Below are 27,414 nucleotides of genomic sequence, written 5' to 3' on the forward strand. Positions count from 1 at the left end.
AAAAGAAGAACTTTTGCATTAATATAGGGATAAGCTAGGATTCTTCTACTAGAAACTTACTTTTTGGGCGTAGGCCAAGAAGAGACAAGTGGGAACTAAAGATGATCATAATAAAAAATACCCAAGTAGAATAAGAAGAATTTGAACTATCAAGTGTGTAATAGACATCCAACTAATTGTAATTACCCAAACAGAACAAGAACAATTTGAACTACAAAAGATCCAATGGGAATCTAACATATTTTTAAGAATTTGTTAAGGGACATGATGATATAGAACAACTTGTTATAAGAGAAGATGCACTTTTTTCTTACTTTAATATAAGAGTTGAATCTATAGAAACATCAGTATTTATAAATATCATGGAAAAAGGGAGAGAAAAGAACATTAATGTTTTTCATTTCCAACTTAGTAAATAGAAGAAGACACAAAGATGAAAACATAGATTGCTATTCTCTTGCTCATTTTTATGAGTTGACCATTGAAGACTCAAATACCATTCTCCTTGAATTTTAGGTTCTATGTAGAACTTATCATAATATCAATATAAATACATGTTAAATCTAGATCTACCAAGTGTAGAGAGGAATCAAATTTCTCTAGGTGAAAACCTCTTTTTGAATGCAAAATTTGAGGAAAGGTTTGCACCTAAGTGATTTGATCCCTCTAAGTGCTTAGTAGATTTAGAGTTAAGACATATCTAATCTGATTCTTTATAATATTGTTTATATTTATATGAATTTCACATATCTATATATAGAAATGTTCTTATTTATAATTTTACTAAGACCCTCATAATACATATAGCTACATACATAAGCTCATGTCATATTTCATTAACATTAACATTTTTACAATTTTTACAATTTTATATTTAAATGTGATATATGTGTGTGCGGGGGTAAGATGGATCTTAATTTATTGCTAATATTTATATTTTATCTATATTTCACACACACACACACACACACACACACACACATGCGCATGCGCGCACACACACACATATATATACACCTTTTTAGTGCAAAATTTGAGGATAGGTTTGCACTTAGGAGGTTTGATCCCTCTGAGCGCTTGGCAGATTTTGGGTTAAGATGGATGATACAGGGAATATTTTAAGGATGGGAATTTATCTTAAAGGTTAGAAACCTTGGAGAATCTTACTAATCCGTAATATGCAAACTATAAGATGCTTGGTAATATTTTAGTAAAAATATTCAAACTTCTAATGATTTTATATAGTCTCTATTAAATTTTGGCGATATATAAGGTCAAATGTTTTTTTTCTTGTAAAATTTAGGCGAATCATTTTTATGGAAAACGGGAATTTGTGATTCTGTTTTTTGGAAAAAGAATGGAAAATTAGCCCATCTATGAATATTAGCCCCTAAAATTTTCCGCAATGGATCTATGATAATTCTTTATAATACTATTTTAATTTATATAAATTTCACACACACATGCACACATAGAAATGTTCTTATTTTTACTTTTATTAAATTCCTTATAATACATATAGCTACATATCCTCATGACATATTTCAATTACATTAACATTTTATAATTTCATTTTTAAATGTGATATATGTGTGGAAGGGGGGGGTTGTGGTGGAGGTTAAAATTGATATTAATTTTTTTGTGGATAAATCGCTCCTGCAGATAGAAGTGATCTCCCTAGGTTCAGTGGCTCAACCTAGAAACAATGAGACAAAATGCAATGTATTTCCCTTGAGATATTTGAAACATTAGAAGAATACTTACTTGGAATTCAATGCAAGCTTCCTTCTTCTCTTCACTTGTTCGCTTAAGCTCCAACTTTGGATTCCAAGAGTAGAACCTGTAAATCATCCAAAACAAGCAAAGATACCAAAATAGACAATATGGTATATTAAAATAACTCTAAAGAAGAGATTAAGGAATCTTATTCTACACATGTAAAAGAAAATACATAGTGTATGGGAAAAACAATGCACTTTGTATTAATAGAAATCGAAAAATATTAAAACCCTTTTTAGGTCTTGATGTTGTGAATCTCTCACAGCTTTATTGTCCTTTCTTTTCCATAATGATAAGCCTCCAATCTCATGAATATCTAAGGATGGATTATGGAACTCCAAAGTTAAATGAGAAACATAAGAGAAAGAATTAGAGTCTCCAAAATCCAACCCAAATGCTATAGAAGGTATTTATTTTATAGGACAAATGAGGAAGTTTTAGATACACCATACTAGGGCTAGATCCACTTTAAAAGGTGATAAGGTCCATGGGATAAGAGGTAAAACCTTACTAGTAGGAATTCAAGATCATATTCAATAGTAAATGGAAGAATCGGTTCTCGAAGCATCCAAAAGGGGAAGCTTCAAAATTATATTTTTTTTTTCTCATTTTAAGGTATCATCACACTTATTGTAAAGGCAACCCGTACTGAACAGCGCAAGTTTCATGTGTGTAACCTGAGCCATTGAATTTTGTTGAGAGAGTAAGTGCGACATGGTATTAAATTAGGGGTTTTTGCCATTGTAATCGAGGATCTTTACAACTTTGGGGAAGGTTTCTCTTTAGGTATTGCAAGGGATTGATGCAAAGTTTATTGGATCGCGAGAGATCCAGATTCAGGGTATTTTGCATAAGCCTGAAAAAATGGTCAGTATCATTAATTTATAACTACCTGTTAGCTCTGCTATGAACTTATGCGTTTGGAGAACCAAATTACTACTGTGGCAGTGTTGTTTCATGCTCGTGGCAGTTTATTTGATCTTTCCTCCTTCCATATCATTTTCCCTACTTTCCCTTAACCCCGTTATCTCCACTTTCCTCTCTTATCCTTATAGACCCCATTATAATCATATTTCCCTTGGCTCTTGGGCTTCTTTTTGTTTAAAACTTTTATAAACCCCCGATGACCTTTATAAAACTATGTTAACCTATTTTTATTTTTAACCCCGACGTTAAAGCCCTAACCTTTTATAACGCGTGCATAAAATAAAAGCTGCTATCGACGGGGCCCTCCCCTGTCACATCAAACAATAAACTCGTGCATTCATTTCGCGCTGTTCGATCTTACCTCGCTAGGATCCAACGATAGACGCTTCCCCTGCTCTGCGAACCTGCGCATGCAATAAACCACAAGGAAAGTGGTTTCGCGCTTGTCAAATCAGACACGCGGCACTTGCTGACTCATATCGCACCCTCCTTGTACGTTTACCACCATTGCCCATAAGCGGTGCGGGGAAACCGCTTCTCGCCATCGTACATGGCTCTCCGCCCGTTAGCCTGTGTTCATCTCCGTCTCTCGTCAGCCATCAGATCATTCCCACCACGATCCAATGGCCATCGTTCATCTGTTCACATACCTCCCGATAGCCCTCTCAGATCTAATCTTAGTCGTCAATCTGCCAGATCTAACGGCTAGTGTTCGTTCTCAGCTCCTGGTTCATTGTTCATGAATTTTATGTGTTTTGGGCTTGTCCTCTACGCCTGAAGGAGGAAGGAGACCGCGATCCAGCAGTTTTGTGCATTAAATCCTCAGGTACCACATTCAAAGAACAACACGGTCGAGTAAGAAAGGACGATCCTCGAGCAGTTCAACACCTTCAGCAGTTATGGATATTTATTCATGAAACATTCCAACTGTTCGAGGGGTACAACAAAGTACTAGAGAATGTCAAATTTGTTAATTAAAACAATCAGAATGTATCAGAGGCCCATAATAGTTTGTAAATGCAGTTGGTGGTCAGTTATGACCCCTTCACGCTTAGGGCAACAGAGCAATTTTGTGAAAAACTCCATATATACTGAAAAACAAGATGTAATCAAGGGGATGAGTGTTATTTTGTTGTAAGCTTCAACTTCTGGAGACTATAACTACTGTGATACCTGTAGCGTCTGGTATTCATTTTCAGCTAATACAAGCTTCTTTTGATGTTAATTGCTCACTGTCCACTTCTTCTTGTTGTTCCAGGTTGTGCCTATTTGCATTTAATCATGTACTGTTAATGTTTAGCATTAGAGGGGCTGTCATCCCACCTCTGTGTTAGGATTTAGCATGTATTGTTGAATTTGTATGCAGGTTTCTGTTGTTTTAATGCCATAGAGCTGTTATCCTGTCTGTGTATTAGAAAACAGATTTACAAACTTTTTAACTAGTTGCAGCCGGCCATCACAGGGTCTTGTGCATCTGCTGGTGTGGTTAATCTTCTCCATCATCACATTTTCTTTAAAACTGTGAGTAATTGGTGGTCTAAAGCCTTGTAGTCTGGGGGTGTTCACCCATGTCTGGGGTTAAGAATAGTAGGAGTGGTTATCTGGCTTGAGTATGCAGCATTTGTTTCATTCATCCACCATTTATCCAAAATTTTTGTTGAGTTTGTAATGTTCTCGAGCATCTCTGATATACAACCTAGGAGAGGTTCTTGGTGTGATAACATTAATTGGTGCCGTTACGGGGAGAGGAGAATTGAAGCTCAGCTTCCCTGGGAGAACGACACAGCTTCAAGCTTTGATGATATACAAGGTTTGAACACATATTTTTGGTTTTAATCATCTATCTGACGACTCCACCAGAGGAAGACCATCCTTTGGAGACTCCACATTGAAGTTCTGGCTCAGTTTGTGAGAAATACTCGAAGAAATCCTCAGAAATCACCTACTGAATCAGTGCCTAAACCTGAGAGGACTGTCAAATCGAAGAAAGCATCACAGAAAGGGGCATCAAGATTAGGTAAGCCTAAGAAGTTTCATTCATCTCTGAAAGATAAAGTTGTAGCTAAACATTTAGAGTTCGAAGATTTAGAACCCATCACTATTAATAAGGAAAAGCCTTCAGAGATTAGTTCAGCCCCTTGTGCAGTTAGTTCCCCTTTGAATATCAGTCCAAATAAAGCTTCCCATTCAGTCCAAAACATCCCTTTATCTCTGCCATCTATCACATTACTCCCTACCATTCAATCTGCTAGTATTCTTCCAAATATTCCAATCATGGCAGGACAGCAAGCACCTAGAAGGATAGAAAGAATTGTTGCTGCTAGATATGGACCTCTAGTCTTGCCTGTTCCTTTAAATCCTATGCCTGTGGGAGAATATTAGAAATATATGCCTAAATTCACTGGCACAGAGGGAGTAATAGCAGAAGAGAACTTAGAAGCTTTTTACAGTTATGCTGATAATTTAGATATAAGTGAAAATGATGTGTGGATGAGAGTTTTTGTCCAGAGCCTTGACAGAGAAGCTAGGAAGTGGTTTAGAGAATTACCTCAGAGATCTATAATTGATATTGAAGCATTAGATGATGCGTTTTTGAAGAAATGGGGAGATAAAAAGGAATTTTTGTATTATCATACAGAGTTTGGTAATCTGAAGAGGGAAAATGGTGAATCTTTGCCTGATTTTAATAAAAGATTCAATCGAATATATAGTAAGATACCAGCTGAGGTAAAGCCTACTCCTACCGATGCCAAACTCACTTATGCCAATGCTTTTGACTCTGATTTTTGCTTGTTGTTGAGAGAAAGGAGATGTGCTACTCTAGCAGACATGCAAGATGTAGCACTAGAAGTGGAATCCAATATTATGGCTGCAGAAAAGTTAAAAAAACAAGCTGACAGAAGGAGGCAGAGAAATCAGCTTCTACTTCTTCTGCTTCATCTTTAGAGCCTAAATTAGATAAAATGACTAAGATGATAGAGTCATTGGCTGTTGAAATTTCTAAGATGAAAGTTGAACAGAATTCAGGAAAAATAAGGCAGCAAAACACATTTGCTCCAAGAAATCCAAATCCATTCAGAAGAGCAAATGAGCAGTTACAAATAATGCAGAGGGGTGAAGGTTCAAAAGAAGAACAGAAAGTTAAAGCTCATTTCCAAAATGCGGTCCTAGAGGAAGAACAATTTAAAGAAGATGAGGATGAAATTCAATGTATGGAAGATAAAGGCGGCGCTTCATTTTTGACATTGGCTGAGTATGAACAATCATTGTTGCAAGAGCAAAATAGTCAAGAGTGGGACAGAGGAGTTGTTCTACAAACTGGTGACCAACAGAGATATAATTTTAGGTCTAATGCCAATAATGTCAAAGAGAATCCTGCCCAAAGAGCTGTTGTCCAAACAGAGTCACAAAATAGTAGGCAGAAAAGATCAGCAACTGATCCAGTCATCCTCAAAGCTCCAGTTGAAGAGGTAAAAACTTCTGATAAATCATTTTCTTCTTTCAGCTTTCAGTTAGAAGTTCAGAAATTGAAAATATCTGTGCCTTTGGTTGAGTTGGTGAAGAGTGAAGTATTTAGGAAGCCTATCCTTGAAGCCCTTGAGCTAGAAACCAAACAAACCTCCACTGACTCTGTTAATTTGCAAGATGAAAAGCCTTCCATTGTACTTAGCCCTATGATTAAACCTGGTGATAATAATTATCCATCTTTTTATGTCTCATTGACCATTCATGACAAAATCCTCCACAATTGCCTGCTAGACACAGGGGCTAGCCACAATTTAATGCCTAAAGCTGTCATGGAAGAGTTAGGCCTTGATATTACTAGACCCCATCATGATTTATTTTCTTTTGATTCAAGGAAGGTGAAATGTCTTGGATTGATTAAAGATCTGGCCATTACCTTAACTCAGCTGCCCATGAAAAGTATGATGATGGATATTGTGGTAGCAGATGTCCCTCCTAAGTTTGGAATGCTATTGTTTAGAGGGTGGATTAAGAGACTAGGTGTGACATTACAAAATGATCTTTCTTATGCCACTGTCCCAGTGTTTGGAGGAGAAAGCAGGAGATTGTATAGAGAAGCACAACTGGCATATATCATCAGTGATGAGAAGAATCCTACAAATCATGCCATATATGCAGTGGACACTGATTTTGGAGCATGTATTCTTTAAATAGAAGAATCTTAGAAGGTCGAAATGCAGCTCAGGAAACCATCAGTTCGGGCCGAGGAAGAGCAAGGAAGTCAGGTTTGGGGGATGTTCTTTGATGGGGCATGTTCCAGGGAAACTGCAGGAGCATGGATGGTGCTAGTATCTCCAAAGAAAGAAATTATTCAACTGTCTTGTAAGCTAGTTTTTCAAGTCACAAACAACATAGCAGAATATCAGGCCTTGCTGTTGGGCCTTAATGCAGCAAAAGGTAGAGGAATTAGAAGCATAAAGGTGTTTAGAGATGCTGATTTAATTATTCAGCAAGTAAATAAAACATTTCAAGCAAAGCACCCAAGGCTAAAGGCTTACAAAGATGAGGTATGGAGAATCAGAGATTCTTTTGATTATTTCTGCATTTCATACATTCCTAGAGCCCTAAATCAGCTTGTTGATTCCCTTGTTGTTTCTGCTAGTCTATTTATACCTCCTATGCCTCCCAGACTACTGTATCAAGTCCAAATGAAGTACAGAGCATCCTTGCATGACAATGTCCACCATTGGAAAGTTTTTAATGATGATGATGAGATAAATACGTTTCTACAAGTCATTGATGAGTTTTCTGAATTGTAAATTGACCAAGAGAATGATGCCTTGTTAGAAAATCACCAGTCCCAGTTTAGAAATAAAATTGGTAAAGACAACATTGTCTAGCTTCCTAGTAATCATATTCCTAAGGGCCTAATTCCTCTTGAAAGACTGTTTGACCAAAATGATGTGCTTTACAAAGCTACCCAAAAAGAATACCAATTTGCAGTCTGTAAGTATGATATAGGAAGACTAGGTCAGCCTGAATATGTAAATCTGTCCATTCATTTGTCTGTTGATCAAAGTGTTGAATACTGCAATTTAATTAGGCAATTTGTTGATGTGTTTGCCTGGGAATATAGTGACCTCAAAACTTATGATAAGAATATAATTCAGCATAAAGTCCCTCTGGAAAAAGACACTGTTCCTTTCAAACAGAAGCTGAGACCAATAAATCCTATGCTTCTTCCACTAATTGAAAAAGAAATTAAAAAATTGTTGGCTTCCAAGATCATTGTCCCTCTCAGGTATTCAAAATGGGTAGCCAATTAGGTGGTGGTGAGGAAGAAGAGAAGAGAAATAAGACTGTGTGTTGATTTCAGAAATTTGAACAAATGCTCAAATAAAGACAACTATCCTCTGCCTAAGATGGAGCATTTGTTGCAAAAAGTCTTAGGAGCTAAAGAATGTCTTTCTTGGATGGATTTTCAGGCTTTAATCAGATTGTTGTGCACCTAGATGATCAAGAAAAGACTGCATTCACCACTACTTGGGGCACTTTTATGTATGCTAAGATGCCTTTTGGATTGATGAATGTTGGAGCAACCTTTCAGAGAGCTATGGATATAGCATTTGTGGGAGAGAAGGGAAAATTTGTGCTTATCTACCTTGATGATATAATATTTTACTCCAGCAGCCATCAAAATCATTTGCAGCACTTGAAAAAAGTGTTTCTGAAGTGCAGAAGGTTTGGAATATCAGTCAATCCAAAAAAATCTCAATTTGCTTTAAATGAAGGCAAGTTGTTAGGACATGTTGTGTCTGATGCAGGTGTTCAGATTGACCCAGAAAGAGTAAAAGCAATATAGACTTTGTCTGTCCCTAGATCAAAGAAGGATATCTAATCCTTTCTGGGTAAAATTAATTTTGTCAGGAGGTTTATACCAAATTTTGCTGAACTAGTGAAGCATAGTACCTCCATGTTGAAGAAAGGAGCAGAGGTTAAATGGGTTGATACAACAAGACAATCCTTTGAGTCCATTAAGAAGGCTATTATGGAGGCTCCCACATTAATAAGTCCATATTACAGCAAGGAGTTCCACATATTTTCTGTTGCCTCTGAAGACACCCTTGCAACAGTTTTATTGCAGTCAGATGAAGAAGGTTCAGAGCATCCAGTGGCATTTTTCAGCAAGAACTTGAGGGATGCTGAACTAAGGTATGATATTATAGAAAAACAAGCATATGCTCTTATTAAATCCTTAAAGGCTTTCAGAGTTTATATCTTGCATTCAAAAATAATTGCATATGTGCCTTTTGCTGCAATAAAAGATGACTTGACTCAAACTGATGCTGATGGAAGAAGGGCAAAATGGATTGCAAAAATGATAGAATTTAACATAGAGCTGAAGCCCACTAAACTGGTCAGAGGTCATGGGCTTTCCAAATTATTAGCTGAAGAAAAATGCATATCGTTAGACATTGATTTCCTATATGCAAATGCAGAAAATTGTCAGGCAGAAAAAGAAGAAACAACTGAACCACAGAGAAAGCAGTCAGTGGCCGAGAATCTAGCTTCTTGTAATTGGTATGCTGAAATAATTAATTTCTTGCTGAAGCTAGAGATCCCTTCAGGATTTACTCATAGTCAGGCCAGAACTTTAAAACTTAGAGCAGCAAAGTATTGCATTATGGAAAATCTGCTCTACTGGAGGGATCCATCTGGAATATTTTTGAGGTGTCTTGACAAAGAACAGCCAAAATAAGTTATGCAATAGTTTCATAACAGCATGTGTAGAGGGCAACATTATTCGAAATCACAGCCCATAAAATTCTCAGAGCTGGGTACTATTGGCCCACTTTATTTTTTGATGTATTTTCTTTTGTTAAATCTTGTGACAGGTGCAAAATATTTGAAGGAAAATAGCAGTTGAAATCCCTGCCCCTAAAACCAATTCAGGCAAAAGGACCTTTTCAGCAGTGGGGCTTGGATTTCAAAGGAGAAATCAATCCATGTTGGGTTGTGTTATATTCTTTCCACGTAGTTAATAGGGGGTTTGAAGGGCACCCGTAACCCCACTTTATGGGGTCCGGGGCAGCGCCCCAGAAAATTTTGGTTTTGGACCATATGTTAGGTTGGGCGGACCCACCTATGGTTTTGTGCATGATTTTCGCACATGTTTTTTGATGCGATGGTTTTCGGTCCATGGTATTGGATGCTTCGGCATGTATAAATATGTATTGTAACATTGAAAGGAACATAATGAAAAATCAAGCTGGTAGTCCCGGTTTTGGGATCCAGGGAAAAATCTCTGTGCATATGTGTTTTATGGGTTATGCTCTCGCATTGTTTATTTTCTTTGTTTAAGAATTCGTATGCAGGTAATTTCTGTACAGGGTTAAAACCTACATTTGGTATCATAGCTGTTTTGGCTTCAAGGGGACGCCTTTGTTGCTGAGGGGTTTCGCTCGGGCCTGTGGTAGACCCTGTTCAGTGGGAGATCTGCGAGATCGATTTTGGTGGTGAAAGAAGATGGCGAGCAGTGGAAAGATAGAGATTGAGAAGTTCAATGGTCAGAATTTTGAGTTGTGGAAACTCAAGATGGAGGATCTGTTGGTGGATAAAGATCAGTGGATCGCGGTAGATCCGGGTACTAAACCATCGGGAGTGACCGATGAAGAATGGAAGAAGTTGGATCGGAAGGCAAAGAGCACAATACGATTGTGTGTCACGGATTCAGTATTTCTGAATGTATCAGGGGAAGCTACGGCAAAGGCTTTGTGGGTCAAGTTAGGGAATTTGTACCAATCTAAGTCTCTGGTGAATAAACTGTTCCTACGGAAAAAGCTGTATAACATGAGGATGAAAGATGGAGACTCGGTGATAGAGCATCTGAATGCATTTAATACTGTGGTAAGTCAGTTATTATCTGTTGTTATTAAAATTTCAGATGAAGATAAGTGCATCAGTCTGTTGTGTTCTCTACCAGATTCGTGGGATAGTCTGGTTATTGCAATAGGTAGCAATGCAACTGCTTTGCAGTTTGATGAAATAGTCTCAGCCTTGCTGACGGAGGAGATGAGACGGAAAAATATGGATAACCAGAATGGTGATGCCTTGTCTGTACGAGGACGGTGCCAGAACAGAAACAAAAATAAGTCATCGAGTGGGAGATCTAAATCTAGAGGGAGATCTAAATCTCCAGGAAAACCTACAAAGGTGGTGTGCTGGAAATGCGGAAAGTAAGGGCACTTCAGAAGGGATTGTAAATCTAAAGCTCCTGATAAAGGAAAGGGATCTGATGATGCTCCTTCTGCAGAGGCGAAAACCACCTTAGATGAAGGTGGGGATGTGTACCTGGCTTCTTCAAGTACACATGTAGATCATGAGGCATGGTTGATTGACTCAGGTGCATCCTTTCACTTCACTCCCCATAGAGAGTCGTTCTGCGAGTATGAGAAATACGATGGTGGTGATGTCTTCTTAGGAGATGATAGGAAGGCTAGAATCATTGGTCGGGGAAAAGTAAAGTTGAAGTTGCAAGGTGGAAGGGTTAGAACACTTCCGGGTGTTCTACATATTCCTGCATTGGCCAGAAATCTGATTTCTGTAAGCAAGTTGGATGATGCAGGTGTAAAGACGGTGTTTGAGAAAGATACCTGCAAGATGGTTCGAGGAGCACTGATATTAATGCGGGGAGTTCGGATTGGAACTCTATACAAGCTGCAAGGTAGCACTGTTGTTGATGGGTGCAACAGTTCTATGGTTCCTGAAAATGGAGTAGAGAATCTAGTGGTCTCTGGAGAGAAGACCATGTTGTGGCATCAAATGCTTGGAAATATTGGAGAGAAGGGCCTTCGAATACTTCATGGTAAAGGTATGAATAATAGCTCTCTGGATTTTGATTTCTGTGAAAATTTTGTATATGGGAAGCAGAATCGGGTGAGTTTCCCCTCTGGTGGTAAGAGGACGAAACAGATATTAGAGCTTGTGCATAGTGATGTGTTTGGACCTGTGAAGGTTCCATCACTGGGTAAGTCTGTGTACTATGTATCATTCATAGATGACTTCTCAAGGAATAAATGGATATATTTTCTTAAGAAGAAATCTGAAGTCTTTGACAGGTTTAAAGAATTTAAGGCTCTGGTGGAAAATCAGACAGAGAAGAAGATAAAGGTGCTGAGGACAGATAATGGTGGAGAATTTTGCAGCAAGGAATTTGAAGAATTTTGTAAGAAGTGTGGTATAGCACGACAGAAGACTACTCCATATACACCTCAGCAAAATGGAGTCACAGAAAGAATGAACAAGACGTTGATGGAAAGGGCAAGAAGCATGCTCAGTGGTGCCGGGTTAGGACAGGAATTCTGGGCAGAGGCGGTGGATACTGCATGTTACCTGATCAATGGATCACCTTCATCAGCGTTGGAGGATAAGACTCCACAAGAAGTATGGAATGGTAAGAAACCCTCTCTTTCACATTTAAGGGTATTTGGATGTGATGCATATGTACATGTTCCAAAGGAGAAACGAACCAAGTTGGATAGTAAATCTGAAAAGTGCATCTTTATTGGGTATAAGGATGGTTTAAAGGGTTATAAGCTTTGGAACCCAGTCACACGGAAGGTTGTGTATAGCCGAGATGTGTTGTTCAAAGAGGTAAAATATGTTATTCAACATGAAGTCCAACCAAAGGAACCTGAGAAGATAGAGTTTGAGCCAAAGGAGGAAGAATCAAACTCTGCAGCAGAGGAGGAATCAGAAGATGAAGAGCCACAAACTCCGGCTGTGAGAAGATCAGTTCGAGAAAGAAGGCAGCCAGAAAGGTATAGGCCATCTGCTTTCAGTTCAAATTTTTCTTTGTCTGTTACTGATAATGATCCTAGAACTGTGAAGGAAGCAGTGGATTCAGAGGATGGAAAACTCTGGAAAGAGGCCATGGTCGATGAAATGGCATCTTTGCACAAAAATGAGGCTTGGGATCTGGTGGAGTTGCTGGCTGGAAGGAAACCCATTGGCAGCAAATGGGTGTTCAAGAAGAAGACAAATGCAGAAGGAAAGGTGGAGAAATACAAAGCTCGGTTGGTAGCAAAAGGTTATTCCCAGGTGCCAGGAATTGATTTTGGTGATATTTTTTCTCCTGTTGCCAAGGTAACTTCTATTAGATTACTTTTATCTGTTGTTGCTGCTTTTGATTTTGTGGTAGAACAGATGGATGTGAAGACAACATTTGTTCACGGGGATTTGGAAGAGGAAATCTACATGAAGCAACCTGAAGGCTTTGCGGTGAATGGTAAGAAAGAATTGGTATGCAAGTTAAAGAAGTCTCTGTATGGGTTAAAACAGTCACCAAGGATGTGGTATCAGAAATTTGATACATTTATACGGGGACTTGGCTTCACCAGAAGCAAAGAAGATCATTGTGTGTATTTTAAATTAATTGATGACCGTATTATTTATTTGGTCTTGTATGTGGATGATATGTTGCTGGTTGGAAATGACAAAGAAATTATCCAGGATTTGAAGACCCAATTGTCCTCCAAATTCGACATGAAAGATCTTGGTGCTGCAAACTATATTTTCGGCATGGAAATTAAAAGAGATCGGTCAAAGAGGAAGCTCTGGTTAAACCAAAGGAAGTATGTCGAGACAATACTCCAAAGGTTTAATATGCAGAATAGTAAACCGGTGAAGGTTCCTATTCCTGTAGGTGTGAGGTTATCTACTGAACAGTGTCCCAAGACACAAGAAGAGGAAGAGGACATGTCCCGTGTTCCATATGCAAGTGCAGTGGGTAGCCTGATGTATGCAATGGTATGTACTAGACCAGACATTGCACATGTAGTGGGAGTATTGAGCAGGTTTATGTCAAAACCTGGGAAGGAGCACTGGACAACAATGAAGCGGGTTTTCAGGTATTTGCGTGGCACTAGTGATTATGGTTTGTGCTACCAAGGAAGACTAGGATTGGATAGAGTGTTGGATATTCATGGCTTTGTTGATGCAGACTGGGCTGGAGATCTGGATCAGAGAATATCTACAAGTGGGTATGTGTTTAACCTATTTGGAGGAACAGTCAGTTGGATGAGTAAGAAACAATCTGTAGTGGCACTATCAACTACAGACGCAGAATACATGGCAGCCACTCATGCAAGCAAGGAAGCAGTTTGGTTGCAGAGATTGTGTTCAAGTATGGGGTTAGTACAGGGAGCTATAAGAATAGACTGTGACAGCCAAAGTGCAATTTTCTTAGCAAAGAACCCTGCTTATCATTCAAAGACAAAGCACATTGATGTTCAATATCACTTTGTGAGGGATATGATAGAAGACAGAAAGGTGTTGCTGGTAAAGGTGGACACTTTGAAGAATACTACAGATGCATTGACAAAATCTGTGAGCTCTGAGAAGTTCTCTTGGTGTAGAGAAGCAATGGGAATCTCAGGGCTGAAAAATGACTAAGCTCTCCTGTGGCCCCCTGTGGAAAGAAAACAACAAGTGGGAGATTGTTGGGTTGTGTTATATTCTTTCCACGTAGTTAATAGGGGGTTTGAAGGGCACCCGTAACCCCAGTTTATGGGGTCCGGGGCAGCGCCCCGGAAAATTTTGGTTTTGGACCATATGTTAGGTTGGGCGGACCCACCTATGGTTTTGTGCATGATTTTCGCACATGTTTTTTGGACGCGATGATTTTCGGTCCATGGTATTGGATGCGATGGTTTTCGGTCCATGGTATTAGATGCTTCGGCATGTATAAATATGTATTGTAACATTGAAAGGAACATAATGAAAAATCAAGCTGGTAGTCCCGGTTTTGGGATCCAGGGAAAAATCTCTGTGCATATGTGTTTTATGGGTTATGCTCTCGCATTGTTTATTTTCTTTGTTTAAGAATTCGTATGCAGGTAATTTTTGTACAGGGTTAAAACCTACAATCCACATTCCAGTGGCCAGCATAGGTGGATATTAGTAGCCATTGATTATTTCACAAAGTGGATTGAAGCAATCCCTACAAGGAAAGCTGATCATAATGTGGTCATGAAGTTTTTGACAGAAAATATTTTCAACAGATTTGGTTGTCCACATAAATTAATAACAGATAATGCAACAACATTCAGGGCAAAAGAATTGGTGGAAATGTGTGATTCAATGGGCATTAAACTTGTTCATTCCACCTCATACTATCCTCAAGGAAATGGTCTAGTAGAATCCTCTAATAAAAACCTGATAAGGATAATTAAGAAGCTGTTAGAGGACAATAAAAAGAATTGGGATTCAAAGCTCAAGTATGAATTGTGGGCTAACAGAGTGACCATTAAGATATCCACAGGAACTTCTCCTTTCAAGCTGGTATATGGCACTGATGTTGTATTTCCAATTCAGCTACCTCTCCCTGTGGCTAAATTCCTTCAAACAGAGCAGAATGAGGAAGAAGACATGGCAAAAAGGATCACTGATCTAGCAGAAATACATCAGATTAGAGAACAGCTGGTTGAAAAGGCTGCAGCAAATCAGAAAAAGATTAAGGAAGCCTTTGAAAAGAAGGCCAAAACAAATAAGTTTAAGATTGGTGACTTGGTTTTGAAATAGGATGCATTAAAAGAGAAGAAAGGTAATCATGGGAAATTTGATGCTTTTTGGACAGGGCCTTTCATAATTTCACAGGTTCAAGGGAAAAACACCTTCGTACTGAAAAGTATGGGAGGAGAGACAGTCTTTGATGGCCCAGTTAATGGGCGGTTTTTGAAATTTTATGTTGTTTAAGGTCTTTGGCCTTAAGGGTTGTAAATATTGTGTTTTTATCAGTCTTAGTACAGATGCAGTAGACTCCATGCCAAATGGAACACTAGGAATTTTGGTTAATTTGTTTTCAGCTGGGAAGGCATTGATCTGCAGGTTCTTATGACTTCACAGGGAGGATCTCATCCCTAGAAGGAGCCAGTGTTAGCTCTGCTATGAACTTATGCATTTGGAGAACCAAATTACTATTGTGGCAGTGTTGTTTCATGCTTGTGGCAGTTTATTTGATCTTTCCTCCTTCCCTATCATTTTCCCTACTTTCCCTTAACCCCGTTATCTCCACTTTCCTCTATTATCCTTATAAACCCCGTTATAATTCTATTTCCCTTGGCTCCCGGGCTTCTTTTTGTTTAAAACCTTTATAAACCCTCGATGACCTTTATAAAACTATGTTAACCTATTTTTATTTTTAACCCCAGCGTTAAAGCCCTAACCTTCTATAATGCACGCATACAATAAAAGCTGCTATCGACGGGGCCCTCCCCTGTCACATCAAACAATAAGCCCATGCATTCATTCCACACTGTCCAATCTTACCTCGCCAAGATCCAATGATAGACGCTTCCCACGCTCCATGAACTTGTGCATGCAATAACCCGCAGGGAAATCAGTTTCGCGGTTTTTAAATCAGACACGCAGCAATCGCCGACTCATATCGCACCCTCCCTTTACATTTACTGCCATTGCCCATAAGCGGTGCGGGGAAACCTCTTCCTGCCACCGTACACGGCTCCTCGCCCGTTAGCCTGTGTTCATCTCCGCCTCCCGTTAGCCATCGGATCATTCCCACCGTGATCCAATGGCCATCGTCAATCTGTTCACATACCTCTCGATAGCCCTCTTAGATCTAATCTCAGCCGTCAATCTGCCAGATCTAACGGCCAATGTTCGTTCTCAGCTCTTGGTTCATTGTTCATGCATTTTACGTGTTTTGGGCCTGTCTTCTACGCCCGAAGGAGGAAGGAGACCGCAATCTAGCAGTTTTGTGCATTAAATCCTCAGCTACCACATTCAAAGAATAGCACGACCGAGTAAGAAATGACGATCCTTGAGAAATTCAACACCTTCAGCAGTTATGGATATTTATTCATGAAACATTCCACCTGTTCGAGGGGTACAACAAAGTACTAGAGAATGTCAAATTTGTTAACTAAAACAATCAGAATGTATCAGAGGCCCATAATAGGCTGTAAATGCGGTTGGTGGTCAGTTATGACCCCTTCACACTTAGGGCAACATAGCAATTTTGCGAAAAACTCCATATATACTGAAAAACAAGATGAAATTAGGGGGATGAGTGTTATTTTGTTGTAATCTTCAACTTATGGAGACTGTAACTACTGTGATTCCTGCAGCGTCTGGTCTTCATTTTTAGCTAATGCAAGCTTCTTTTGCTGTTAATTTCTCACTGTCTGCTTCCTCTTCTTGTTCCAGGCTATGCCTGTTTGCATTTATTCATGTATTTTTAATGTCTAGCATTAGAGGGGCTGTCGTCCCACCTCTGTGTTAGGATTTAGCATGTATCATTGAATTTGTATGCAGGTTTTTGTTGTTTTAATGCTAGAGAGCCTTTATCCTATCTATGTATTAGAAAACAGATTTACATACTTTTTAACTAGTTGCAGCCGACCATCACAGGGTCCTGTGCATTTGCTGGTGTGGTCAGTCTTCTCCATCATCACATTTTCTTTAAAACTGTGAGTAATTGGTGGTCTAAAGCCTTGTATTCTGGGGGTGTTCACCCATGTCTAGGGTTAAGCATAGTAGGAGTGGTTATTTGGCTTGAATATGCAGCATTTGTTTCATTCATCCACCATTTATCCAACATTTTTGTTGAGTTTGTAATGTTCCCGAGCATCTCTGATATACAACCTAGGAGAGTTTCTTGGGGCGATAACACTACCATTTATTTTTAATGTATATTTCACATCTATATATAATACTATTATTTGTTAATGCAAAATTTAAGGAAATTTTCACATTTAAGAGGTTTCATCCCTCTCAGTACTTAGTAGATTCAAAGTTAAAATGAGTCTATACTTATTATTTATAATAATATTTATATTTATATAAATTTCATATCTCTATATATGTAAATGTTATTTTATTTTTTAATTTATTAAAACCCTCATAGTACCTATCGCTACATGCATATGTTCACAATAGATTTCATTGATACTAACCTTTTTACAATTTTTACAATTTTTTTCTTTAATTGTGTGTGTGGATCTTAATTTTTAGTTACTATTTATATTTTGTTTCTATTTCACATTTCTATATATAAAAAAGATTTTTATTGCTACTTTTATTAAAACCCACATAATACATATAACTACATCCACACATATAGGACATTATTCTATGACATGTTTTATAAAAAATTTAATTAATTTTTTTAATGTGATATGCGTGTACATGCGCACGTATATATAAGGTTTAGAAAAGAGTATTAATTATTTATATAGTTGCAAAGTAAATTTAAACATAAAGTTTTGAAATATCACGACTTTGAATATGAATCATCATTATGTAAATTATTTTTGATGTGATATCTATACTATGAATTCTTTTTGAATATATTGACTATAATTTTAGTAATAAATAAAAAATACAGCAAATTGAATTCAGTTGAGCTATCATTTTTATTATTACGTTTTATTTGTTATTATTTTTTTAATTGAGTTGACATTATGTTTGGTTATTATTATTTGTTTATACCCTTTCATAATTTTCATATTTTCTCCACTGAATTCAAATTGTTTGATGTTATAAATTAAAGGACATTATGCAATTTGGAGCTAAAATATGGAAACCATACATGAAAATGTTTTTTTATTTCCTTAGTCAACGTCCTCTTCATAGTTTTCTTAGTTAATTCAGTAATTTTCTCACTTTGAATTGTTTGATGTTTTAAACTTGAAGTTATGTTATGCATGCGTGTGTTTTTTGGTTTCCTTAGTTGATTCAATAATTTTATCCTTTTGAATTGCTTGCTATTTAAACTTGAATTTATGTCATATGTGTGTGTTTAATTTGAATTGATCCGAATTTTATTTGATTTTAGTTTAGATCTAACAATTACTACAAAATCTCCCCATAATTTTAGATGTAACTCATTGATCTGACACTCCACTACAATATCTCCCCCATATTAGGCTATATAGCACCTCTCGATGCAAAAATAGGTGCCAAGAAGTTGAGGTTATTTCAATCCACCATAAAGGAGGCAACATTAATATGGTTTATGAGTCTAGATGGAAACAACATCAACACTTGGAAACAGTTGGAATAATATTTCATTAAATTTTTTTTATCCTTAATAGGAATAAAAAAGCGGGAGAAAATAAAAAATACAACATGATAATAACAACACTATTTTACCCTAGAAAATCCAATCCACTAAAAACTAACCTGAATAGATCTATCAATATGCTTGACCAAACCCACCAGGCATCCAGGTGAGCCTCTACCACTCATCTCTAGGGCCATTACTATGGAATATTTCAAGCCTATTTAAATTCATGATTATATAAAAATCCATGGGAAAAAATCATGGGCTACAAAAACCATGGTCTCAAAAACCACCACTATTGACCTAACACAATTGTTAGGGTGGTTTGGGTAAACTTGACTTGGTTAGAGTCAATTTATCGTTGGTGGTTTCTAGGGTCCTAGTTTTGATAAACCATGGTTTTTCCCATGGTTCTCTTTGTAATGTATCCTATTTAAAAGTGTGAAAACTTCATTTAAATTTTACTTTGAGCCAAGAATGATCCATCTATTTGTTCCTACAAGGATTTATAAGTTAAAAATATTGTGTCAATGTTTTATTGTTTATGTGTTTATGATGTAATTGTTTATTTCTCTCACATTATTTTTTATTCTTAAAAATTGGTGAGAGAGGGAGGTTGAATTGATATAGGCAGATAAAGTGCATGGCTGTCCATGTATGTAGAGAAATTCATGGAATTTTGACTCATCAATGAGAATTGTTGAAAATGGAGCAATATTCCTATTATGAGATAGTTTAGAGCTCAGGTGAAGAAGAAGTGGATTTTTAATGATCTAGATATAATGATGTGGTGTGAGATTTGGTTGGGAGGTCGAGTGGGGTATGTGAGGAGAAAGCTCTAGTCAAGAATACATGTTCTTAGAAGATCTCCCAACTAATGAATAAATGAGAACCACCGATAGTTGTGTTGTGTCATGTAAGAATATAACACTTGACTAGGGTTTGGGCTTAAAGTCAAGTTAAAAATTTGTTGATGGCTATGATGACTAGCTCATAGATCCCTAAAGAATATGGATAGTGGAAGGCACAACAATGGTGATGAAGACTCATGTATTTCATATATATATCTATATATATATATATATATATATATATATATATATATATATATATATATATATATATATATATATATATATATCTATATATATATATATATATATATATATATATATATATATATATATATATATATATAGGAAGGATGGGTACAAGGTATCATAGCCTAGAGAATTGCACAATGGAAGAACCCTCAAAAGACGATGATCAAGTAAAATCACTGAATCTATTAGCACAGAAGGTGAAAACTCCTGAAATATATCCAATAAGAAGAAGATGGTGGAAAATTGGACCAAGCACAAAATCATGAATATAGAAGCTTTAATAAGGTGGAATTGTTTACACATGTAATCAAATAGAGATGGAATAGGTTCTAGAACTACAAGATGTTTAGTTTGTGGTAGCATAATATTATCATAGAGATAACCATGTGGAGCCCAAATATGTCTTTGACATTCTCATTATAAAATGTTTGATCAGGGTGATCTTCTTCCCAAAAGGGTTCACTACAATTGTGACACAGAGGTGGAAGTACAACCCTTGGAAAAAGGTATTGGAGAAGTGCAGGGAAGAGAGCAAGTGGTTGCCTTAATATATGTAGGCCCTAAAGAAATAATCTTCACCCCTGATGTCACTAAATGGAACAACATATCTATCAAAGGAGTCATGCATTTCTTCAAATATAAGAAAATACATGTCATCACCATGCAGATAATGCACAAGTTTGTCTTGTCTCATGATGACATATGTAACAGGAGGGTTTCAAGGTCAACTACTTCGCTATAAGGAAAATATAGCCTCATTGACATCAATGAGATTAGGACTTCCATTAAGTTTAATAGGTTTGTTCTTCATCATGAATGTTCACAACGAAATTGGTGTGATTCAACCCATTAGGTGAAATACATATATGAAACCAATTTTTCTTCCACATTGATGTGTCCCAAGCGATTAGTCAAATTTATGTCAATGTCGATGAGATGGAGGTGGATTTGACGTCATTGAGTGGACATAATATTTCATGGGTGATGTTAACGAGGCTAATAAATAATGGATGGATACGTTTATTAAGTTGGAGTCATGAGATATCATGTGGATTTGGTAAGTGTAAATGATGTTTGAAGGTCATTAAAGTATGGGTTGACAAGGGCTGGAGATATAGTGAGAGACGTTGTATAACTGTATTATGAGAGAAAGTAGACGGAGTCAGTGGTGTTGAGGTTTGGTGAAGGATACACTGTGTTATGGATATACGTAATGGTGTGAGAACACCCTAAAGGCTTCAGGTCCAGGTTGTAATTCCTAGATGTAGCTAGGTTATATTCCCCAAGGATATTATAAGACTTGTTTAGGAATACATTTAGCATGACGAGACATGATGTCTCAAGTTGTGGAATGAACTACTTGAATAGGTATGAGGGTGGTAGGTGTACTTGTATGCTATCTTGAGATTAGTTTTTGGATTGGAGCGGAATAAAGACTTATGCATAATCAAGTTCTAGAAATGACCACTTGAATAGGCATGAGGGTGGTGTAAGGAAAAATACTAAGAAGGGGGGGTGGGTGATGTATCAGTCTTTTACACACTTTCAATTTCAATTTCTTATTCTTATTATTGTATGTGACTGTTGTAAAGGAAACTAGCATATGTATGAAACTATTACTTTAGAAATCAACATATATCTAGATAACTAATTTGATCATCTGTACACAATTAATCAATGCATTATTATTCCATTATTAATCAATTAAAAAGTAAGTATGAGTAGTTAGGAATCATATAGAACATAAACACACAAACCCATATGAACACCATTATTTTTAGGTGGAAATCCAATGTGGGAGAAAAGCATCGTTGTTGTCTTCTCTGTCTTATTCTTTTCTTAAAAATAATACTATTACAATATTGTACTAGCATAGACTTTAACAAGTATGCAGGCTCCTAACTATAGAAGGCTAGAACGTTCTTTCGTTTTCCAGCTCCTACTAGAAGGGAGTTACAACCCCCTTTGTGAATACTTCTATCCTTGGATCTTTGTGGATCAGTTTTAGAATTTTTATGTTGGCTGGAGGGGATTTAGACCCAGTTTCAAAGTTAGTTGCACCAACCAACAAAACCATAAACTGTCGGCCCTTTCGGAAACAACCCGTGTAGCACAGGCTGTAGTCTCACCCGAGGCAGTATTGGGGGATGACAAAACTAGGTTTTGGTATCCAGAGGTCTATGTGATGTAGTCATGTTACTTCTATGGCTTTATCCCGAACTTCACAAACCCCAACCCTTGACATGCAGAAATTAAAACAATGTATAGATAGCATATATAAACTCTTCGCTAAGTGTTCTAAACATTCATAACATCATGTAATTATCCAGATCTATCACTTTCATGAATCTATCAAGCATGTTTCATAATAAATTGTAGTAAGGAAGGCAAATACACAGTAAATTCAATAGTGAAAATAAATGCACAGATGCACAGATATTGCTTCAAAATAGTCTTTATTATGTCCAAATCTTCTATTACAGACTCTTCCTTCCCTTTGCACATAGTTGCAGGGGCCCGCGCACTCAACTGCGGACTTACCAAGGTCTCTGTGCACACAACTGCAGGAGCCTTCCCCTTCACCTAAGTACATAAAACAAACTCTTGTGACTTAGATCACTTTCTCATACAATCTTATATATAACCTATGACTCTCTATGACTCCTTTTTATATCATCTTCATTTACAATACCATGGTCCGTGAATCATAGGAAATTCATAAAAAAACTTAACTTCTAACAAACTAAGGGGCTTTGACCTTCATAAATCCTCTTTCACTCTTAACGAACTTCATGCTCTGATCTTCAAAATGTGGAGACTACAAAAGTAACAAAACTATTTGCAAAATTTACCTAGGGGACCCTGTCCCAACAAGCCCCCAACACAAATTCATGACTCGTCCTCAGGTCACTCTATTGGTGGCACCTTGATATTCACCTGTAAATCACTGAATTCGATCTTCAACACTTATAGGTATGTTGTCCCCTGTGCAGCGGCCTGACAAACTTCCTCAACCAATTTTTTTGTGGTTGGGCCTTTGACTACAAGGCCCATGGTTCTCTGCATTTGCTGCATCGCCTTTAGCTTTCACTGTACTCACAGTGTCAACTAGCTTGCTTCATCTGCCAAGGGCTGCATCCTTTAAGATATTTTTAGGGTCCTATAATAATAGGATTCATAATTTTGAATTGGTTATGGTTAGTCTTGTAATATTGTACATACTTCTGATTTCTGCAAAATGTTTTCAATATTAAAAATTAAAAAATGTAAAGAGGGTATGTCCTAAAAGAATAATCAAAGGACAAAAACAAGGAAAAAGATAAAAAAGCAAAAAATATGAACCCCAAAAAGAGAAAAAATACATCATGAAAGTGTGCAAATTCAAATGCCACTACTTTTACTTTACTATGAAAATAAGATTGTATGCAGCTTGTCAAAAATGCCACAATCCATGATGGTCAAAAATCTTAATCTTGACTCATTCATGCTTTAAATTTCATGTTGGTAGATAGAGAATAAATATCTAGCCAAACTGTTTAACCTTGGCAGATCAGTAGTTAGGTAGGGAATAAAAATGAGCTCATCAGTTTAATCTGAGCCATTGGAAGTTAAAAGGTCAGAATTAGATAGTTTTCTTATCTAAAGAAAAGGTAATAAAGGGTCAACAAGCTCAAATGCACCAAATAAATGAAGAGAAAATGTTAGGGTAGATACACGGTATGTAGAAGAAATGTTGCAAATGCACAAGGTTGCTAAGTTAAAAGCACATTTATCATGCTAAATCTTATTTTTCATGTGCAGGTGGAATTGTGAGAAAGAAAGGATATTCCCCAAGCTTGTTTACTACTTTCCCCTCATTTCACTACACCCCCACATACTTATTTGTTGATTTCCCCATTATCCCTTCATTACTTATAAATTCTCTTTTCCCCTCATTTGACCTTTACCCCTTGGTTTCACACATTTCCCTAGACATTAGCCTTCAAAAATCATCCCCCCTTCCCACAACCCCTTTCCATTGTGTGAAACCCATTTCCCACTAAAAATATCAATTTCCCCCCCTATTAATTTCCCTTTCCCGCTCAAAAACCCACAAAACTCCCTTATCCTAAGTTTTTCTTCCCCCGTATTATGTAATTAACTTCCCCCACTTCATAATTCCCCAAGACCCTTTTTAACCCACCAACCCTTGGTGCAGTTAAAAAACCCTGCCACATAACCCATGGTCCCACCTTATTAACTCGCTTCTTATATTAAAAAACCTGACATTATTCTTTAATAAATTACATTTATGTGTAATTGAACCCCGGGCCCCACCAAATCACTTTCCCAATTCTATCTGTGCAACTCAACTGCGTGATATCCCTTCGATCTCCTATCCCCAGATTTAACGGTGTACAACCATATCACACAGATTCATTGTCTGACAGATAACAGCCCGAGAGCATGAGAGATTCGCAGTTTTTCCTAGGCATTGTTCTTCTACGTGGCGACACCGGGTTAGATCGTGTGCTCGTGAAAAATACCACCTGCCCTCCAAAAGCGGTGCGATGGTGCACAAAACCACCTCCCCACCTAAAATTAAAACTGCCCACTGTTCATTAAATAATTTCCACGCCAAAATGTGACCGTTATTTGTTAGAAGGCCGAAAAATCCCCAATTCGCTATTTTCTTGCATTTTCACTGTAAACTTGCTGCTTAGCCATTTGCGACACCCTGACCCTCTACGACCAATTTGACCACCTTTTTCCACCTGAAGATTCTCTGGATACCCAATTGAAGCAACCAGTTGACAATTGAATCCTCAATACCTTCTGTAGTTACCACAGAACCCAGTGTGCACGCCAATTCGCCAAATTCCAGGTATTCTTGGAAAAAACCAGAATGGCCCTTGAATTTGAAAATGCTCAGTTTAAATTAAAAGGTTAATTAATTGAATTAATTAAAGAAACTTTTATGAATTGAGAAGAAACCTATTTGTACATCACAAACCCTTTTACAAACTGAAATTACCCTCCCACTGTTCCAAAGCTCCTAAACCTCACTCCTGAAAGCACTAAAAGCCTAATTCAAATTTGTAAACCCAATTATGGCTTCCCAAACCTCTCTAGACGTGAGACCTTTGCAAACCCCTCACTTGGACATCGACCACCTTGCATTAATAGACAGAGACTTCCAAATTAAGGACATTGCTTCCCCTACCTACCTTCTAAAGCTCCACTGCTGGAGTAAGGACAATTTTTTAAACCAGAACTATGACATCACCTTTGGGAGTCCAATTTTCCCAAGTATTCGTTCCTATAAGTTCACCCATCCCTAGAAATCATTCACTTCTACCAAGCTTACTACATTCCCTGTCAAAGAGCCATTGTCACCCCTGACCAACAAGTTTTATTCACCATCACTGCAAAATCCATTAACCAAATGCTTTAAGTCCAACCAAGCCCAAATGAGACCCCACTTTCTATTGAAGGATTTCTTGACCTCTATACCAAGTTAGACCTTCCCAAGATAGCCCAAATTTTCCAAACTTTCATCAAAGAGGAGTGCCATACCCATACAGAGAGTCCACCATATGCTGCCACAATTGTTTTTGAAAGAGGCAGACAAATCATCAGCATGATTTCTTGCATTTTAGGATACACCACAAATAAACATGTGGATGAGGTTGCCCTGGATTTCCTTTCTATATTTTTCCTAGGAAATCCTCTTGCTATAATGTATAACTATGCTCAGTTCATAGTAGATAGAATGCATGAGCAATTCATTAGACTACCAACTAAGAGAGTCTTCAAGTACTCATCTATATTGTTTCACATGTTTTTATATTATCAACCAGACAAATTTTCTGTTAGCATCCAGAAATTGGATACTAAAGGAGATCCAAGATAAGTCATCTACTAGACACTATTGATTCAAAAATTCTCCACCATTTTTTCCTATAATGAATTCATTGATTCATTTGTCCATCTAATTATGAATATGCTAACCAGTAGCCATCAGCCTAGAATCAGTCAAGAGATCAAAAGAGTTTTGCAGTTGGCCAAGAACAATAAAGTGGGAGATTAGTATCTGTACTAGAACCACATAGAAATAAGGATATATGGATGTCAACTTGCCCCTAAAAACTACCCAAATACCTCCCCATGACGTTATTTGCATTAGAATACTTTAGGCAGATAATAAACTCTGATGAAGTAAATTTCCTATCAGCTAGGAAGAAGACCCAGTTCAAAATGAAAAATCAATTGGGCCGCTTCATTTGTAATACTAGGGAAGCTGAACCAGAGGCAGATAAGATTGAACAACAGATGAAATTTAAGAACAGTTTGATGTGGCAATATGACCCTCATGGAGTCATAAATAAGCTAAGGCTCAATGTCAAATTGGGCCCTTTCATTCATCATTCCAGGCCAAACATAGAGAGATTTTCCAACCAATTAGAATGGTTGGAAAACACTTTGATAGACATGGACAATACTGTAGTTGATGTAGAGAATACATTAATTGATGTAGAAAAACAGATTGATACAAGTTCCTTCCCGGAGGTTCTAGAATTAGGAGAACTAATGAATATTCCTCTTATTTTATAGACTCCAGTAAATGAAGACAAAAATACAAAGAGAACGAGGGAAGAAGGTTCTAGTTCAGCCATTGAAAGTACAGATGAACAGTTTGAAATTAGTTACAGGAAGAGGCCCAAGCTTAATCCTGTAACTAAACAAGAAGATACCATTGAACCAGTGGAAATAACTAACACTGATACAATGGTGGAAAGGAGCAAAGACCCAACAACCTAAGGAGAAACATACCATCCCTCAACATCAAACACTCAACTTATTGAGAGACAACTCAATGTTGAGGTCTCTTCATTCACCTAGCCTATGGTTAAAGAGAAAGACAAAAAAGATAGGTATAAGGAAACTAAGTTGAGGAATGAGAAATTGAAGGCTTAGACTTATGCTCAATAATTTAAGTAGACACCTATGAATCAAAACAGGGAAAATGAAGATGACATTTATGCAACTTACAGTCCAATAGACAAAAACATTAGCAGACTATAGGAGAACAGATTTTGAGGTTTTGGCTAGGGATGTTCATCCCAATGACCAAATTGAGTTTAATAAGTATCTAGGTGAGATGATCTATTCCACCTTGATAGGTAAAGCTATGATTGCATACAAAATGCAAAGTTCATTAGATAATATCACTGCACAGTACAAGCTAGAAAAGGCCTCCTCACAGGCCAAAGATAACAGAATCAAGTCACTAGAAGACTTGGTGATTGACCTGGGACATGATACTAATGATATCAAGGCTATTAAGAAGTTGATAAAGAAAAGGAATGAGGACATTGCTTCTCTCAAAAAACAACTCAAATTGCCTCATTTAGAGCATCCACAGACAAAAGAAGCCTTATAAAGCCAAACACATTAGGAGGAAATGATGGACCTTGTTTTACAACTTAATGATCAACTGATGGAAATGGAGAAGGAGTTGGACAACTTGATACAGTTAAAACAAGCCAGCCTTGAGACTACCCTAGCCATTGTCAT

This window comes from Pinus tabuliformis, chromosome 5_2, assembly GCF_031772625.1.
Source record: "Pinus tabuliformis cultivar Carrire ecotype Pingquan chromosome 5_2, CPIR1, whole genome shotgun sequence".
Lineage (NCBI taxonomy): Eukaryota > Viridiplantae > Streptophyta > Pinopsida > Pinales > Pinaceae > Pinus > Pinus tabuliformis.